Consider the following 20,731-nt stretch of genomic DNA (forward strand, 5'->3'; position numbering starts at 1 on the left):
AATAAAACCATTACAATAGAAATAATGAATTAAAATCGCAACAATTGTTTTTTTAAAAAGATTATAAGGCAGACACTGCAAATCACAAGATTTTAGTGTCCCATCACTGCAGTATTAAGAGGAATCACAGACATGGGAGCAAAGCTAAAGCCTCCACCACTACCTTTGCCACACCAGCAAATTTCACCAGGATCACTGACGGTGGGGAACAGAATTTAATTCTGCCATTCTTCGTGCTGGAAAAGAGAGCCCAAAGGGTCCTTATGTGTCCCTTTCCTCAGCATTTCAGGTTATTTTAGAAACAAGACAAAGAGTCCATTGTTTCTGGGCACCTTGTTTTCCAGCAGAATCAGGCTCCCATTGGCTACCTGAATGGCTCTTGGTAGGCTAGTGAGAGTCCAGTTTGGCTGGGAAACTTAGGGAGTGGGTGGGAGGAGGACTCTCTTTGTACACCCTGTATGGCAGCAGTGGCAGAGCTGTGGCACCAATTTGCTGGCTCTCCATGGGGGCATATATGGTCTGAAACCTATGTATTGTTGTGAGGGTTCGAGTTTTGGCTCCAAATTCAATTCCAAGAAATCAGTAGATCTTTGTTGTTTCAAAACAGGTGTGGGATTTATTGGTGCATTAAACAATAAACAAGTGTCTGGAACATGATTACGAGTCCTTTCTCCTTCTGCCAACGAGTCGGAAGGGGCTTCCATTCATTAAACAGGAACGAGTTTCTATGATTGTTCTCCCATGGTCCCGGGAGATCAGCAGGAACCCAGTCCTTTATGGTCTGCCTCGTCGTGCCTTCCAGCAGGGGCACGGTCTCCTCATCCAGGTCGTCATCCCACGGGATCCATCCATTGGAGTCTCGGTTCTCCCAGGGTCCTCCCTGTATCTTCTTCTCTTCATCTCCCTTACTCTCCATTCCAATCTTTTTCTCTCTACCTGTTCCTTTTCCTCTCTCAATCTCCTTCTCCACTCCCTCGCCTCTGCTTCTCCCCAATAAGAGAGTCTAGGGGGAATCTCCACTCTTCTCCTATAATATGCCTCTTCTTTTAGCACTCTTAATCTCTCCCATAATCCAGTCCAAGGATCCTGCATCCACACCCATTCCCAACGGAGTGGTAACTGGTCTTTTCTCCTCTCTACCTCCCCCGTCCCTGCTTCAAACTCCACCTTCCTTTTTTTTTCTCTCTCTCTTCCCACCTTTTCTCCCTGAACCTCCCCTGTCATCACTTTCTGTATGTCTTCTGTCAGCTCCTCTATCACTGTCTCCTGCTGAGGTTCTACTGTAGGTTCTGGTGCGGGTTTGGGGTCCACTTCCTTAGTTTTGTTGAGGAGGGATGGCTCTCCAGTGAGTGGGGTATCCCTCTCATCCTCTGTCTCAGAATTGTTCACATGGGTTGAAGAGAATACAGGATTGTAGCCCTTTGTTCTGCACTCTACAAACCTTGCTCGGTTTAACTGGAAACTACTAAAACAGAGCATATCCTGTATGTTTTCTTTAATGCTCATTCTTAAAAGGCAGGCTGAAATGAGCATGACAGTACTAATTTTAAAGCTCAAGTAAATATTGTTCTTTTTACAGTAGTTTGGATACTTCCTATGGAGCAGCTGTTAATTCTATATTATTAGACTTATCTTACTAATTTATTTTATAGTTTGCCAGCTGCTCTGCTAATATGGTCCCCCCAAGTCAGCTTAGAGTTTTTTAAAAAAACTCTAAAACAATAAAATTAATATTAAGAGTATATGTGCTTAGGTAGTTTATTTGAAACAAAAGCAAATGTGAGAACTGCATACTATTTTTCACAATGTCCCTTTTTATTCTTTATCTTTTTATGTGTCATTCCCCCCTACTTTCTACCCCTACAAAAGTATTTTTTTATAATTATTATTACAACTTTTGAGTAAATATTTATTTTATGGTACATTTATTTGGCTGATTTATGACAACCTTTACTATTATTGATGTTATTGGAAGAGCTAAATAAAATACTACTTCTTAAATTATGAAGAACAAAATACTCTTGTGGCATTTTAAAAAGACAAAGAAATCAATGGTGCTGTAAGCTTTTATGAGCCAGAGTCTTTTTAGCTAGATAAAGCTTATTCTACAATAAATTTGTTAAATCCTTTAAAAGCTGCAAGATTCTATGTTGGTTTGGCTGCAACAGGCTAATATGATTGCTGCTCTTGAGGTGCAGAAAGGAGACAAATAGTGAAACTTACCAGTTTCATTTGTTCATCCACTCATCCACTTCATATGTAGAATAAACCAGTGGTTCTCAGCCTTGGGTCCTCTGATGTTTTTGGACTACAACTCCTAGAAGCTTTCACCACTAGCTATACTGGTAAGGATTTATGGCAGTTGCAGTCCAAGGAGACCCAAGGTTCACTGAGTTAATACCATATTTTTCCATGTATAGGATGATCCTTCTGTCTAAAATTTTTAGACTAAAAATTGAGAGTTGTCATATACGGAAGTAAGCTGGGGAGAGAACAAACAGCACATACCTTTCCTCTGCAAACAGGCTTCCTTCAGTCACGAGGCTTAGTTTCCTACAGTCAGGAGACTTAGCTTCCTTTATTCTTATTATTTATTATTTATTAAATTTATATCCCGCCTATCTGGTCGGGTCAGGACCACTCTAGGTGGCTTTAATCATGAGCCTTATGAACTGATGTCCGCTGATGCTATACAAACCAATTGGAACACACCTTGTTGGAGGTGTAGCCTGTAGGCAGTGCTCAGATTCAACAGGGACTCATAATGTCTGAGCATTCTGAGCCCAGAGGTAGAATACTCAAAGCTAAGTTTTCTTAATTTTGGGTTATGAAAGGGGGGGGGAATCTTATACACGAAGGTGTCTTATAGATGGAAAAATACGGTAATTCAACATGCATGTAAATCTCATGGACTCAGTGGGACTATTCTAATTGTAAAAAGCAGTTGGATTCAGGGCATGATTTACATGCTTTAACATAAATCATATGACTAGGACCTTATGACTCTGTAATCTTGCTGGTACAATATTCATGCTAATTTTAAAAACCACATACATAAGATGTAGGTCATGGTGGGTTAATCAACAACTTCTTCATGGATATGGAAGGAGGATTCAGTTAATGCAAAAAGATGGAATGGGATTACACTGATGGCCATGCATGAGACATAGCTGTGAGCCTTATAAACATACAACTTTCATCATAAACCCAACTCTGTGCACAAACAAAAACTTGACACAGCACAGAAAGAACCAGCTATGTTGGTGATAGGATACCAAGCCTGGGGACCATCTGTCAAGAACCCTTATACCCAGAAACCCCCATGCTCGGGCTCCTGGGCACATGTCACCTGAGCCAGATTACTTTGATGAACTGTCCCCTAAAGCAGTGGTCCCCAACTTTGGGCTTCCAGATGTTCTTGGACTTCAACTCCCAGAAATCCTGGCCAGCAGAGGTGGTGGTGAAGGCTTCTGGGAGCTCCAGTCCAAGAACATCTGGAGGCCCAAGGTTGGGACCTCACACTCTCACAGTGCCTGCTCACTGAATTCACAGAGTTCTGAGGCTAAATCCAGTGTTGCTGCTACTTAGAATAGACCCACTAAAACGAATTAGATTTGCTAGTTACAGCTGATGTAACTCCAATTTATTTCAAAGAGCTTACTCTAGATAGGACAAATACTGGATTTAGTCCTTAGGCTCTAGGCCAGAGGACTCCTCCTCTAAGCTCTCATTCGCCATCAAGGAAACAGGGCCTGCATGTGGGTAACCCAGCCCAAGGAAGGTGGAAGGACTGAGCATATTTCCAGGGCAAAATGAACAACAAAGCATGGTTTTAGTTCCTAAGAGTAGTGCTGAGACACCAAGGGGAGTGGGATACAAACTGAATAAATAAATAAATAAATAAATTGAGGAGTGCTGCTTGTTTTGATTGCTGGAAATTGCCTGGCTTTTGTTTGGTGACCAATCATTGAGAAATATTTGATTTTTGACTCCTGGACATCACCAGAGAAAATATTCTGCTTGGAGCTCTCCAAGGTCTCCCAACTTCAGACTGACTCCTACCTGCCACCTGCATGACCCAAGCCTCCCTCATATCTCGCACATGCCCCATAGGGATCTGCTCATGGCCAAGGATCAGTGTTGCTCATCAAGGTTTGTGATTGCTTGGAGGAACTGATTGACAGGCAGACAAACCTTTATTGGCATAAAAGAGAATAAAACGTAACCAAACTAGTTCATTTAGTGCCCCATGCATACAAAATCCAGGAGGGAGGAAAGCAGAAGACCACTCCCCCCAAAACATTTAATTGAAAGCAAGACTTTGCTTTCTTACAATTGAGCTGATGAAATCTGCAATTCTTTCCAGAATATCAGGCACCTCCACAGATAACATAAAATTGACTTTGTCCACATCAGATTTCCCCTCCAATTTTAACAGGATTGGTGCCACAAATTTGGAACGATCACTCTGGTGGAGTGGACAGTGCAGAAACATGTGGGCAAGAGTTTCCAATGCACCCTGCTCGCATGAGCAATGTCTTTCGAGGTACGGGATTCCTTTGAACCTACCATATAGTAAGGCTGCAGGCATGACATTGCATCTGGCTAGGGTGAATGCCCTGTGTTTTTGTGGTCACTTGAGCAGAGAAAGGAAGGCAGCTGGTTTTCTGATCTTAAAGGGAATGTGGGAAAACAATGGTGAGCAGGTCTTAATGGCTGTGTGAGGAACTTATTGTACTGATCTCTGTGCCCATACGGCCTCCTTTATGTGAATGCCCACTGCATGGTCACCAGAGGGTGAGGTCAAAAGGCACAGTCCTGCTTCCTGAATGGTCCATTTAAATGTGTGCATATTACAATTAAGCACAAGAATCTAGTCTGTGAAGTACAATCCCCACATTGAAACTGTAGAGGAGACTGTATGCATATATATGTCTGTATGTTTTCTCCATATATTTACTTAACTCAGACAACAACAAAGCTGGAGCCTGTCTTTCCCTCTTATGCTAATAATTTAGAGCAGCAGTCTAGAATATCACAAAGAAAACCATGTGGGGAAAGAGACAGGCATACATAGGATGGGGTTGCACTTCCCCTGAAAACTCAAGTCCGCAGCTTGGGTGTACTCCTGAATTCATCCCTAAGTGCTGGTCATTACCTATAAAGCCCTATAAAGCTTGGGTCCAGGCTACCTGAAGGACCGTACAGTATCTCCCTATATGCGCCTTCTCTGCGATTAAGATCAGCAGAGGCGGCCCTCCTCTCGGTCCGACTGCCAGCAGAAGCACAGCTGATGGGGACACGGCAGAGGGCCTTCTCTGTCACAGCTCCCAGGCTATGGAACGCTCTCCCTCGGATGATCAGGATGGCCCCTTCCCTTTTATTCTTCTGAAAAAAGCTAAAGACCCATCTATTCAGGCAGGCTTTTAACAATGACAACTGAATCCCTGAACCCTATTTTAGCAGATAATTTTAATCTTTTTCATGTTTTGCAATCTTTTAATTTTATTTGAAATCATAAATTGTTTAATTTGTCTTTTAATAATTAACAATGTGTTTTTAATTGTGTTAATTTTAACGTTGTAAGCTGCTTTGGGTCCCTTGTTGGGAGAAATGCAGCATATAAATAAAACTACTACTACACTCTTCAGTTATAACCTTCAGTCCAAGCCACCTACACACCGGATCAGTATGAGGTACAGTATAATATCTCATGTTTCTGGTTTTGAATAACTCATTGTAACATGGTGCTCTATCAGGTGTCCCCAACCCAGTGCTTTCAAAATGTTTTGTTCTTTAAATTTGATTATCCCTAGTCAACTTGGCCAATGACCATGTATGCATGAAGCTGTGATACAAAACATGTGAAAAATGAATGCAAAATGCAAGGCTGTGAAAAATATTTGTTACGTGATAAGAACACTCATCACCTTGAGCCTATCTGGGGTGTATTTCATGCCAGTCAATAGATTATTTCCTGTTTTATGTCTTCCATATGTTTACCCTCCTTTTAATGTTAAGTCCATATCCAAGTCTGTACGGCTAGGCCAGGGGTCTCCCAAGGGGTGTAGATAAGTTGATTCCAACTCTGAATTATATGCTCACTGCCAAGTTCAGAAAAGTAACCCTTCCCCAGACTCTTCTGGCATTCTTAGTCTGCAAACTATGATCTGGGCTGTGACAGCATCTCTGTATGAGATCATTTGAGATGTTGGAGTGAATAGTGCTCTTTGCTACAGTTCATAGCAACAGCTGTACTAGTCCAATGTCTCTTGAGTAATCAAGAGACTTGTTGATTACTGTCCCAGATTTGTAATGAGACACATCCCAATATTCATTTCTCTGTTGTTGTTCCACCAGTCATACGTTTGCCCTAAAAACAAGATCTGTTATCCATTTTTGATTGGGCTCTTGAGGTTCCTGTTTGGTACAGGTGAGTACATGGACTAGATCAATGAAATACAATCCCATTTGCCTGTGTCTGCTGTGGGTTTCACTGACATTCACACTAGCATGCATGTTATCTTGAGCACACAGCCAGCTTAACATTGAGACACTTGCTAATTTATAGCAATTTAGCTTACATTTTAAAGCTCTAGGAAGAATGTAAACATACCATAGAAGTCTCAATACGCCTTTTCCTTTATCTGTATCATTTGCCCAGGAAAAAGCAACCAAAAGCTATCTAAAATAACTCCCCACCTGCAGTCTAAGAAAAGTTCCTTTTTTGGACTAAAATATCCTGAATGTCCCAACCAACAGAGCAACAAGCCAGTATGAGTTGTTGGCCAAAATCTCCTAACTTTTCCAAGCTATGGTTTAGAGCAGTGGTTCTTAACCTTTGTTACTCGGATGCTTTTGAACTGCAACTCCCAGAAACCCCAGTCAGGACAGCTGATGGTGAAGGCTTCTGGGAGTTGCAGTCCAAAACTCCTGAGTAACCCAAGGTTAAGAATCAGTGGTTTAGAGCAGTAGTTGCCAACCTTGTGTCCCCAGTTTTTCTTGGACTAAAATTCCCAGACGCTTTTACCACTAGCTTTGCTGATCAGGATTTCTGGGAGTCTTAAGAACATCTGGAAACCCAAAGTTGGGAATCACCGGTTTAGAAGACAGTTCAAATGAAGGACTGACAACAAATGCCATTTAAACTTTCCCTCTCTGACCACTTTCCCATTGCCCTTCTGCCAATCGCTGGGTCCATGTCAATCAGCATTCTCTACACTGCAGTGCTTGGAAAAGTTGGTCATGTTGGCTGAGGGATTCTGGGAGCTGTAATCTAAAAAGTAACATTTGCCAAGCTCTGTCCAGGATGCTGTCTTGGATGTAACTATCTAACACACCAGCAGGAGCCAAGATTGGAGGATGGTGTCATCTACTTTTCATTATAACAAGAGGGTGGATACATGCCAAAAATGCAACAGACACAAGACAAGACTGAACTAATAAAACTGCAAAGAAAAATGGAGAAAGGCAGACAACTCTGAGCTGTTTACACCAAGCCAGGCCATGGTATTATTTTGTACTGAGATTTACAGTGGTTCTCCAAGGTTTCAGGGCGAGTGGTCTTTCCCACCCTCCTAATACCCAAGGGCCACAGTCCATGTAGCATAAACCATATATTTAATACTTGAACACAGATTTTCCTTTCCTAGCTAATTAACACATGGAAGAGGAATCTAGACTGAACTCTTTTTGTGAGAGGGAGTTGGCTCTCCCTTTGCTGAAGTCACACTGAGATGAGGTATGCCTGCTATTTGCTTGGAGGGAGAAGTTCCCATCAAAGCTGATCTGCCTTTGGATTCTAGAAGGAGGCACAAAGGGTCATAGTCTCACAACAGTATGCCAAGATCCCAATTTGGTTTGCCATCCCCTTATACTGTGTTTTGTTTTGTTTGTAGTGGAGAAGGGTAGAATCCTGCACTCAAGGGTAGCACTGGCTCTGAAATATGGAGATGGGGGAGACTTGGGCACAGTACCCTCTACTATAGCCCTGTAACATAGAAGAGACAAGCCACACTCACTGAGAATTTTCACAGGTTTCATCTGATCTTACATATTCTCTAGAATGCATTGGAGGTGGCACTGTTATGTCAGTGGGGGCTTGGTAAATGGCCTGCCCTAAAGCAAAACCACATTATCAATATAAAATGATAACTGTAATAAGTTAGTGATACCCAGGAAATCACTAAAATAAGAATTCTCCTATATACAGTATATGATGAGGGGAATGTCAAGTATGTGTATGCATCTGTATTTATTTCTCTCTGTGAATCTATGTGAACTGTGGCACTTTCAAAAGCGCTAGTGATGGATCAGAGACCCCTATAACATTTAGCTGGGAGTTCCTGTCTCCTTTAATCTGTCCCTGAAAAACTCTAGTTTCACTGCTTCAGGCAGGTGGCAGATATGTATTCTGGTGCCATGTCTCTTATCTTTAGCACACTGGTCTTATTTCTGAAAGCTGAATGTGGAACTATAATCGGCTTTTGTGTAGCACAGAACCGTGCTCTGCAACAGGCGCCAGCATGAGTCAGGGGTGGAATGTGTAATGCAAGAGGAGAATGACAGCTCTCTGTTCTTCTCACTGGCTGGAATACTTTGCGACCATCACTGGAGTCTGGAACGATCCTTCTGGCCTCAGATGAGGAGGTTGTTTAGAATGTTAAAAGGTGACAAAAGGCTGCTTTTGTGGTAGAACCAGAGGTGGGAGACCAAAGCTTTTAAGTCTGAGTGTTGGTACAATGGTTAGAGTTACATGACAGGCCACAGAACTGTTTCCAAAAATGCTGTGTTACAAGGCCAATTTACGTCACTGCAAAGAAAGATTTCAGTTTCCTGAGGTAAGAGTGAAGAAAGAATCCAAAATCCCTCAGACAGACAGACACAGGGGGAGGGGGGGGATGAGCCTCACATGGAGTTAACCTGTTTCACCCATGTAGCAGTTACATGGACTGAATTCTTCCTATGTTTTCCTCCCCATCTTTTTAATCTTCATTATAAAATTGCACCCAAGTGTGGTATAACAGATAGAGTGAAAGAGTTCAAATCCTCACCTGACCATGGAAACTCACTGAGGGAGGCTGAACTGGTGAAACTACTCTTTAAGTATCTCACTTACCTTGAAAGCCCTATTAGGGCTTGATGGCACAGAACACACACACATACACACAAACCTATTGTTTCCATTTCACAGATGGGGAATGGAAGTGCGTTTCCCAAGACCACACAAGGAGTCTGTGGCAAAAATAACTACAGATATTTCCAGTTCCCATATGTTAAGATGGCAGACTAAGGAGCACAAGAGTGTTTATTTTCTGGACATATCCCAGCTGGGTGTGTTCTCTCTACCACAGACTTCTCATGTAGTCTCTCATTCACTTAACCTCAGCTCCCCATCTGTAAAATGAAAAGAACAGTAACTAGTGTTACAGGTTTACAGGGAAGATCAAAACAAAGAAAACATGGTAAGAACTCCGCTCACACAATTGTGCAGGGATAAAACAGGTTCACTCCATTTTGCTATGGGGTTAATGAAAGAAGGAAGGATATAGTTGAAAACCTGAATAACTGTAAAACGGCTATAGCTTAGTGTCAAAAGTACATGCTGGAGGAGCCAGGTTTGGTTCCTGGCATCTCCTGTTAAAAGGTTCAAGCAGTGGTCTATGTCAGTGGTAGCCAACCTTGGGTAACCCAAATGTTCTTGGACTGCAACTTCCAGAACCCCCAGCCAGTACAGCAGTTGATGAAGGCTTCTGGGAGTAGCAGTCCAAGAACATCTGGGTTACCCAAGTTTGGGAACCACTGGTCTAGATGGACAAACAGCTGGCTTGGAAAAAAAATCAAACCTCTTATTCTCATAATAAACTCAGTGGTAATAGAAGGTGCCTAATAAAAAGTTCAGATTTATGCATGGCGTACTAGGGACTGAGAATTAAACATATTTCTGTCTGGACTCAGCCTGAAGGTCTGCTAGAAGGGAGAATCCGCAACTCCTTCAGTAAATGTTTTTAGCATCCAAACAATGACATTTCAAGACATTTTGCCTAATGCTCAGTAGCAATCTATGTTCTTATAACTTACACTGAATTGATTTAGAACTGTAAGGAAAAAGTCTGTCTTTAATTTGTGCCCTTCAATTGTCTGAAAGCTGCTATCTCTGATATAGCTTGGGAAAGTTACTATTTTTGGCTGCAACTCTGCAGAATTCCACAGCAAGCATGACCGTCAGATTCTGGGAACAGCATTAAAAAAAGTAGCCTTATTTCCTCTCAGCCTTCTCTTCTTAAAGTAAATGCACCTAAGTTCTTTTAGGATGTGATTTTCTTACAATGACCATTTTTACAGCCCTCCTCTAACCCACTCTCCATCACTCTCCATCATCATTCTTAATTGTGGCACCCAGAAATTAACACCCTGCTCCATTTGACTACTATGCCACAAAGAATGCTTATTTACACAAATTTTCCATCCAACTCCTAAACAAGAATCAGCTCTATGCAATTAAGAAATTTTCCAGTCAAATTCTTTGAATCTTGTTTTCTAGTAACATCACACAGGTTTTTTTCCCCATCTGTCACAGATCTTCTCTCACTTCCAGCAAATGCTCCTGCACTGGTTAGAGGCAGAAAACTGAAATGGCCAGGACAAGTTTGTGATAAAAACAGACATGATAATCTTCACTGTAGAAGAAACCAAAAATGGCAAACTCCCTACCAAAAGTTCTGAGGTCAGCAAGATTTATTAAATGGGCCCTGTGTGTTCCACAACACTCACAGGCACTTCATTACAGATCATTTAGAACAGTGGTCCCCAACCTTTTCCAAACTGCGGACTGGCTGGGGGGGGCAGGGTTCGTGTGTGAGTGGAGCACCCACACGTGAGAGAGACTGGGTGGGGCACCCACACGTTCATGCACGGTGGGCAGGACATGCACATGGGCAGGCAGGGTGCACATGCAAGTGGGCGGGGTGCCTGTGTGTATATGTGCAGTTGGGTGGGGCACCTGTGCGTGCATGGGGGCGTGCGTACAGGGGGGTGTACATGGGGGGCAGGAGATCTGTCTCTGCAGCCCAGTCCTGCCAAGGCCATAGCCTGGTACCAGGTTGCGGACCAGGGGTTGGGGTCCCCGGATTTAGAACATAGCAAAATCTCCCTCAAGATGTACTCACAGGACAGATTTATCAAGGAGTAAGCACCAGTGACTACAGTGAGATTTAGTTCTGAGCAGACATACACAGGCTTCCCAGGACACTCCAAGACACATCATTACAGATCCGTTAAGGACAGTATTTCCCAATCTTCGGGTCATGACTCCCAAGGGGGTCATAAAGAGTTTTTTTGGGAAGGTGTCACGGGTCACTTTTTATGTGTTGTAATCCTTGTTAAAAATTTCTGCCTTGCCTTTTTTGGAGCTGGATATTAAAGTTAGGGTGTATGTATGAGTAACAGGCCATTTAGGCAAGAAAGAAGCCTCTACTTTAACAGAAAGGATTACTTTACCCTCTTAAAAATGCTTTTTATATAAATATGGCAGGGAGGGGCCAAAGGTTACTTGGCTTTTATAAAAAGGGGTCACAACTTGAAAGAGGTTGGGAACCACTGATTTAAAACACAACAAAATCTCCCTCATGGTTAATTCACAGGACAGATTTATCAAGGTGTAAGTGTCATTGAAAGGGATGTGTGGCGCTACGGGTTAAACCACAGAAGCCTCTGTGGAAGACCAGCAGTAGTAAGATCAAATCCACACGATGGAGTGAGCTCCCGTTGCTTCTCCCAGCTCCTGCCAACCTAGCAGTTCGAAAGCATGCAAATGCAAGTAGATAAATAGGTACCACCACAGTGGTAAGGTAACGGCGTTCCGTGTCTAGTTGCACTGGCCACGTGACCACGGAAACTGTCTTCAGACAAACGCTGGCTCTACGGCTTGGAAACGGGGATAAGCACTGCCCCCTAGAGTCAGACATGACTGGACAAATTGTCAAGGGAAACCTTTACCTAAGCGTCATTAAACACATTAGCATTTACTTCTGAATAGACATGCACAGGCTTGCACTACCTGTCACAGTTCTCATTATATTATCTTTGAATCTACTGTTTGTTTTTGGAGCTTTGCTAGAAAACATATTTATTTTTAAGTTTACTTCAGATATTTGTAGCATCTAGAGCATGCTGTTTCAATATCCTTCACATCTTTGAAACCATACTGTTCCCACTTACAGTTCTAATGGTAGTTTCTCTCATGACATTTCACCTAAGAAATGTGCAGGATTCTCAGTGGTGGGACATCAGCAGCAAATCACATGTCAAGTGGCAATGAGGGATGGCAACAAGGAAGATTTTCTACTGAACCTCCTTTTGCTAGTAAAAGACAGTGTCAGCCATTCTCCTGTAAAGGGCCAATGACTCACAACAAAAACCCCTGGAAATTATAGCTGGTGGTAGAGCAAAAGACAAAAATGACCAAGGTTTGCAGCCCTCCATCTACACACACACACACACAGACACACAGACACACAGACACAGACACAGACACACACACACACACACACACACACACAGAGAGAGAGAGAGAGACACACACACACACACACACACACACACACACACACACACACACAGAGAGAGAGAGTTCTTCACAGAATTGCAGAAAATAATCAAGGGTCTTTTATAATGTAGGAGTGCATAAAATCTTCCACTCTCAACAGCACACAATGAGCTTGATTCCAATCTCTTCTCATGCTAAGGATGGGTCTGATAGTTTCCCTCACTTGATAAACTCTGGATCAGTTCCAAAGCCCACACAATGTGAGAGCTCTTCCCCAATCCCCTACAGTTTCAAGCACACAGAGAGGATTTAAGGGAAGGAAAGTAGCAGTGGCAAGCAGAGATAATGGCTGCCTACTGAGCAAAGCCAGAATCTGCAGACCCCTTCATCCAACAATGCCTAATACTAATGAGAGTCTTTAAAAAGTAGGAAGAATGACCCACCCAAAATAATGCTCCTTCTATCATCTTACTTTGTTTTTTACTTTGTAATTAGTAACTGCATTTGACAATATGAGAGAGAGAGAGAGAGAGAGAGAGAGAGAGAGAGAGAGAGAATAATAATTTGTGATCAACAAGAAGGAGCATGGCCTGAGGTTAAAGAATATAACTTGAAAGGTTAGAGAAAGCAGCTTTCCTTCTGCCACCAGCTCAGGTAGGTCTGAACAAGTTGTTTTGACTCCTACCTCTGTGAAGAAGCCACAAAACAAATTTACAGGCAGATTTAATTAGGCTGATGAAAATTATAGTATGCTCAGGTTTCTACTTGACAAGCCAGTTTCCATCTATTTTGTTAGAATCTCTACATTCAACTCAATAATCTGATGGCCTGAACTTGTTAAGTCTATAGTAATCTATAACCTATTGGTCAACCTACAAAAATCTATATGTCATATGATACCGTATATAACCTGTATATCCGATAATCCTCTTGCTTAACTACACAGGCATAACTCAATGTTACACCTGCAGTAGCTATAAAGGCACGAAGTCAGAAGTGCTATCCATGAAGCACTTCCTCTAGCATATTGTGCATTGGTGGCAACAGGAATTGTGCAACTCAATCACATGGTTTCTGACACATTTACGTGGCTGCAAGTTTATGTTATGCTTGCATGAACAGGATTTTGCCCACAGTATAAGCAGCATCAGAGACACAGTGGCTTACAGGATCTCTTTAAGTAGAAACTAAGCATCCGCCAGCATTTGAGACCAGAGGCAAGACACAAACTAGCTTTATTGCAGGCAAGGGATAACAATCCTCCCTTCTCTCATCCCCACAGGCAAGGATAAGGAATTGCAAAATTATTCCTCTTGCCCCACAAGAGGGAGAACTACACTTTTGCACTCTTCATGAGCAAAGAGAACAAAAATAAAAATGTTTTGGGTTGTTTTGTTTTTACAAATTGAGCAAAACTGCAAAATAACATTTTAGCACAAATAATGCTCTACACAAATAACAAAACTTTCATAAAATGATGGTGGTTGCTACTCTGTTGCATGTAATTTTATTGATTACACAAGCCTCAAAAGGATTGTTTCCATCTTTTTAAAATCATTCTGTGTTTGCTACATGCTTGTGTCCTTTGTTTTTCAAAGGAACATTAGCTCTGCATAGACAGTTTGCACAAGGTACAGAGATTTTGGCAAAGTTTTTCAAAGTGCTCTTTTTGGTTGGTGTGGGTTTTTCGGGCTCTTTGGCCATGTTCTGAAGGTTGTTCTTCCTAACGTTTCACCAGTCTCTGTGGCCGGCATCTTCAGAGGACAGCATGCCAAAGAGCCCAAAAACCCCACAACAACCATTAGATCCCGGCTGTGAAAGCCTTCGCGAATACAGTGCTCCTTTTCTCAGTCTTGCCAAGTCTTGGCAAGGAATCTTGTAAGGCTTGAAAATTCCCCATCAAGATGTCCTCTTAATACAGCCGACATCAGGGAGAATTAAGAATTGAGTAGTAGAGAAACAGTGTTCCTGCAGCTACCACCATTCTGCTACTACAGCTCCTGGTAAATAGTTTCTCGCATCTCTTGCTGCTCAGAATGCATAAGAAATTGAAGTATGGCCCCAAACAAGATTGACAAGGGTGGCCTGCTTCCTGCAGTGAAGAAAAACACTGACTCTGACTCTCCCCCACCACCTCTCTCTCTTTCTCTCTCTCTCTCTCTCTCTCTCTCTCTCACACACACACACACACACACACACACACACACACACACACTTCTGCATACAGAGGCTGACCAGACAGGCAGCTAAATCTTCCTTCATCACTGAACAGTGTAACACCATTACACCTGAGGGCAGCACAACAGCTTAGTGAGTACAAAGCAAACTACGCAAGGCATAAAGTTCTATCTTCCCACAGAAGAGAGTGGCTCAGGAGGAATGAACAGAGGGACTGCCACTCTCCTCCATCCACTGCTTGAGGCAGTCACCTCACTCTGTCTAATGGTAGGATGGGCTCTGAGATACTGTATTATAGTCTAAAAGAGCTAGGTGCTTACTCCGGTTAACAGCAAACTTGCAGTGTTAAGTTTGTAAAGCATTGATAGAATTTATTTTTATATGGCAATTGAGTACAAGCTTACAGACAGCAAGCAGATCTCTGAAAAGGTGTTCCCCTCCATGAGAGTGAGAAAAATGAGAATGCTTTCCCCCCCAAGGTGACAATATTTTAGAAGCATATGGTGCACTCTGCAAAGAGAGCAAGCCTTTTAGAATTGTTAGTAGAACCTTCAGAACTGCCGTGTTCTTGCACATGCAGTTACAATGAATAAGCTACAGCTATAATTCTTGCAGCCAAACCAACTAAAATCTTTCTTTCAACCATGTGTTAGTACCAGTTAAGAACACATAAAAGCATGTATAAGCAGACCAGGATTGTTTGGAGTCCAAATCCATTTGGTTTTTCCACTATAATTTTGCCACAGGGTAAGATGTTGACATGTTGCAAAAATGGATTTTTTTAAAAAAAGAGAAATAATAAATCAGGTAAGAATTGTCTTGCTGTGACAAGCAAAGCAGAAGGAGAACAAGCAGCAGCAGCATGTTCTATGCTTGCAAAAATCCCCCTTACTAAACAGCACAGGAAGCCACAAACACCACTGCATGCAGTTTCTTTGGTGTATAGTGTACTATCACATCAGCTTTAAAGGCTTTGAATTTCTCAGTGAGCTAGGTATAAGAACTAAGGCTTGGAGATAAGAAGACTAGGGAGATTTAAACAAGCAAGAATTTGTAAGAATTAAAGCATTTGGTACTTAAACCTGCCTGGAAGCTATGGTCTTCACCCTGGAAGCCCTGATGAAAAATACCAGGTTAAAGAAAGCCGTGTATGTGTGTGTGTGTATGTGTGTGTGCGTGCGCAAGTGCCATGCGTCCACTCAAACAGACACACATGTCTACACACATAGGCCCATTCTTATGCATACATTACAGATTAGTTTATATCTAGAAATGAGAAAAGGCTCTCAAGTTAACTCTGCTGACAAACCATTGGCATACAGGGCATGCTGAAAAGGCAATGCCCTCAGTCAGGTTTTCTTTTCGGGAGATGGGATTGGGTTGCGTTGCGTTGCGTTGGGTGGGAGAACATAAAGACATCTTAGTTTACTGACAACACAGAAGTTTCTACATGCAGAAGAGCATTTTGTTCTAGATTTTCTTGGATTATAACTCCAGGACATTCTAGGCAATTGGTCAGGGCTTCTGGGAGCTGCAGTCCAAGAACATTTGGGGCCCTAGGTTTGGGAACTTCAAAGTTAGACAGACAGATAATTTGATCTGACATCATCAGTCACAATTGGACTACATTGAAGCCATACATTTATGATCGACAGATTTACGCAATTACAAGTTAGTTTGAGGGTCTGGTTTGGCAGTAAAAGAAAGAAAGAAAATCCTTTGTTTAAAAAAAGTTGCAGTATTCAGTTTACAATCAGTATTCAGCTTGAACAAGACCTCTGGAACAATCCTGATGGGTGCAGGTAGCCAGCTCAAGGTTGACTCAGCCTTCCATCTTTCCAAGGTCAGTAAAATGAGTACCCAGCTGACTGCGGGGCAAAGTGTTCCTTGTGTAATTATGTTGTAAATCACCTAGAGAATGCTCCAAACACTATGGGGTGATAGATAGGTCCAAACAATAAACAAATAAACCATACCAGGAAATGCCTTTTTAAACTAGCATTCATAATCTTACTTTGTGACAATATAAATTGGGTAGTTTGTATCCAGCTTTAGAGCTAGAGTTCAGGAATTTGATTCCGGCTCTGCTTCCAGGAGGAAAAGCCAGTCTGTGTAGCCTTGGGCAAGCTACAGAGTGACCTCAGAAGAAGCAAATAATAAACCAGTTCTGACTACTCTATATCTAGAAAACTCTGGAAAGGATTACCAGAACTTGGAATGGACTTTACAGCACACTATTGTTATTGTTACCAGGCTGCCAATATTCTGTCACATCCAAAGGGCTGCTTGCATTTTAACATTACAATCCACTCTTCCCAGCATTGTAGCTATCAGTCTTACAGGAATCAGATGCAGGAAATTTTTGCCACCAACTCTGAGTTTACTTCACATGGGCCATGCTCATGCTCGGATCCAAAGTCCATTTGCCAAGTTGTAAAAGCCTTTACAATCAGACGCTTGCTTTAAAACCATGTGGTTCCATAGATATATGACCCTAAGAGCATACATTGCTAGAGAAGCAAGGACTGTGCACAACTAAACAAAGAAAAAAATCTTACTTCTGCATACCCACAGGAAGAATATCTGTGAGCCAAACAGCACAGTTTTATCACCCTAGATTAGAACGAACACACCACAAAGGCCCAACAGATGTGGTTGAATACTTGAAATAAGCACCTTTTCCTTCTCAGCAGGCTCCTATGCTTTTAGCAACTGCATGGCAGGCGAACCAGTGAGGTTCGCCTCCACTGTACCTCAGAATGGTGGGGAAACTGTCACTTACTGCATTTCTGCCTATTGCATAGAAAATATGTGAATCATCAAGGAATGAAGTAAGATGGAAAATTCACAAATCCTACTGGTAGTGGTAGACACAACTTTCCCCCTCTAAATATGATTATAGTTAGAGAACCAGCAGAATCATTTTTTTCCAGGGTGAGGCGAAATATTCCCATACATCAGTAGGGCCACAGAACAGATCTGTTATTTCTGGTAGACTTGGCTGCAGATAGTTGGTGAGGCCTAGGCATGAGGCCTATGCACTTGAGAAATTGATGTAGCTGGGCTACCCTGTTGTTCTGCTGTCCATAAGTGAGTAGGCACAGTACATGACAAATGCTTCCACCTGCACCTGAAACCATAATTCTTGTCTCCTTTCTAACTCTCCCGCCCATAATTGCACTGTCACTATACTGAATCTACATTTCAACCCAAGTAAAGTGCAGGAGGAGATGTGAGAAGAACATATGGCCACTCTGCTGGATTTCCATACACTACTCTGCCACTTTGCACCAGCAAAATGAATTTACTCTGCAGGGTAGATTTCCCCCCTTGTTTTTATAGCCATGGCCATGCCCCTTCTAGAATTTCAGGAAGAATAACTAAGGGCTTTATCTGCACTGGCAGAGCAGTTTTACTCAGAGGCACAAAAAATAACAAAAAGAATCACATATTTTGGTACAAAGCAAGATCTGAGCTTGCAATTTTTTTTCCTTTGCTGCCTAATCATAGCTACATCAAAAACTTGCATGTTTGGATTGTTTTCTGGGAGGCAAGAATCACATCTACACTGGGGCATAGATTCCTACTCAGTGGTTTACAAATGAACCTGGAAGATATTAGTGTCTGGGCCAATCTCTGTTTGCACCTTCATTCACTCACTAAACATAGTGAAAAGCAAGGGGAAGCTAATTCCTCACAAAAAGCAAGTGGTACAGTGTCTACACACTTGGCTGACCTTGAGTTTTACCAGAACTACAGATTTGTTTTTAAATAAAATGAGAGCTGGCAATCTGGGCTTTACCCAGGAGACACAAAGGTAACTTTGATTATGTCCCTGCAGTCATCCATAGTTAAATACATGATGCTTATCTGTTAATCATAGATCTGTTGTGTCATTTATTTTATTAAAATTGCTATTCCTTATTTAAATAATTATTCCTTTAATAAATATCCCTTATTTTAAATAATATGACTCCAAAAAGATTCTTAGTCTGATTACTGCTCCAATGGCCACAAACATGCAAGCTCAGATGCGAAGAAATTAAAGCACAGTTAAAGCTATTAACAACTTGAGCACACCTGTTTACTTGCTAGATGTCACATACAGCACTGATGGTACCTGTCTGTCATGGGTTTGGAGGGAAAGTTCCATCCTATGGGAGTAGAAGGCGGGACATCAGGGGGGAGGAGCTGTACTGTATATATATTTGGAGCTTGTGTGGAGAAGTAGAGTGGGAGTCTGTGTGTCAGACTGGGTACAACTGTTTGTCAGTTAGTACATACCTGATAGGTTCAGGTTTCTTTCTAGGTAGCCAGAACTGATAGGTTCAGGGTCTGTGCGTTACCTTAAAGGGTTCTGTGGGAACCAAGCTGTTGTATGTGTGTGATTGGGACTATGCCACGTTACAGTATCCTATTTACCTGATTCTTTTATTTACCCTGTTTGTTGTTTCAATAAACCTTGTTCTTTTATTTATTAAAATCCATTCCTGGTCTGTGTGACTCCTTACAGGGAATGGTTGGTGGCAGCATAATTACATGGTGGGATACTCCAGTAGGTCTGGGGTTGCCACACTAGAAAATATAAAGACGTTCTCCTGGGGGGGAAAAAGAGGAGATTATCAATTGTGGACGCTTTATAGTTACCTAGTTGGACTGGAATTGCATCATCTATGTATGGTACAGATCAGTTCTATGAAATGAAGAAAAAGAAAGAAAGAAAGCAGCAGAAAAATTTCAAGCCCATGTGAATCAGCCATACAGACAATTAAATGGTCCTTTGTATTACAAACTGAAAGCAGAAAGCCCAATGCTTAGGAAGAAATGCAAAAGCACTATTATAATCCCACATAAAAAAGAAACGGCAATCACTGCTCAATGCATAGCTCTCAGGCTATGTGAGGCAGCCTCCTAAACTTAGGTTTAGGTCTGGCCAGTATCTGGCTGGAAGACCATTTTGTATTTTCCTGCATAGACCCCCTTGAGTTTCATGGTGAAAGACAGGCAAATCTACTTCTGTTTACTTGTAGATATTGTAGTTTTTTACTCAAAGTTTATAAAATAAATGCACTGGTTTTGGGAAGATTATATTATTTCTGCAAGTGAAAGTAAGGTATGTCCAAAAGTAGGCCTTCAAGACTCTCCCCTTCTGAAAGCTGAAATGTCTCTCTTACTTTAATAGTATTTGAGACTGAGGAATGGAGAGTGCCAATACAAGCATAGAGAAACTTTGCTCTCTTTGCTGTCAGCAAGATTCCATGAAGAAACAGTGATGTAATGGCTATGTGATGGCTCAATTCTGTTTGTTTTGCTCTCCACCCTCTCTACACACAGCCATGCTTTTGCAAGGCTAGCACAGCGAGTTGGGCCCTCATTTAAAAACAACAACAACCTTTTCATGCCAATTATTTTAAACTATGTTTCTCACAAGTCTGAAAAAAAAACAATATCTGCATACCTAAACCAAGTGCAGCCTGGTGCTGCTAGAAACAAACTCAGACGTTCTGTTGCTGGACCCACTAAACAACTGCAGTCTGAGAACACAAAAAAATTATAAATTGCTCTTGGAGAAAGACAGAGTAACCTTTTTGGGACTGAAGTGCTATTTAATCTCAATATTTAATGCAAGACAAAAAAGAAAAGGAACTTCTTCTAAGCTTCCTGTAAAATAAGACCTAACCTCAAAATAAGCCCTAGGATGATTTTTCAGGATGCTCGTAATATAAGCCCTACCCCGAAAATAAGCCCCAGTTAAGCAAAGGCCTGCCCTCCACCATTGTGCAGCAGCCAGAAGAAGGTGACATGACTGTATTTGAATAAATGTAGATGGTTGTACATGAAAAAAATCCCCTGAAAATAAGCCCTAATGCGTTTTGGAGCAAAAATTAATATAAGACCCTGTCTTATTTTCGGGAAAACACGGTAGAAGATACATAAGATATTAGCATGAGGAAAAGCACAGGTGACACACCATGTCACTAGGTGTAATAACTTGCCTAACCTTCC

The 20,731-nt window shown here is 41.8% G+C and overlaps 1 protein-coding gene and 1 long non-coding RNA gene across 3 annotated transcripts in view; one reads left to right on the plus strand and one right to left on the minus strand.

Annotated features, from left to right (window-relative positions):
• The window catches only part of LOC144588991 (uncharacterized), a 193,393-nt gene that overhangs the window by 39,589 nt on the left and 133,073 nt on the right, over window positions 1–20,731 (plus strand). The window lies entirely within an intron of this gene.
• DEF6 (DEF6 guanine nucleotide exchange factor) overlaps window positions 1–20,731 on the minus strand; it is a 59,122-nt gene that overhangs the window by 37,058 nt on the left and 1,333 nt on the right. The gene's annotated exons all lie outside the window — the stretch shown is intronic.

Source organism: Pogona vitticeps, chromosome 4 (assembly GCF_051106095.1).
Source record: "Pogona vitticeps strain Pit_001003342236 chromosome 4, PviZW2.1, whole genome shotgun sequence".
In the NCBI taxonomy this organism is placed as follows: domain Eukaryota; kingdom Metazoa; phylum Chordata; class Lepidosauria; order Squamata; family Agamidae; genus Pogona; species Pogona vitticeps.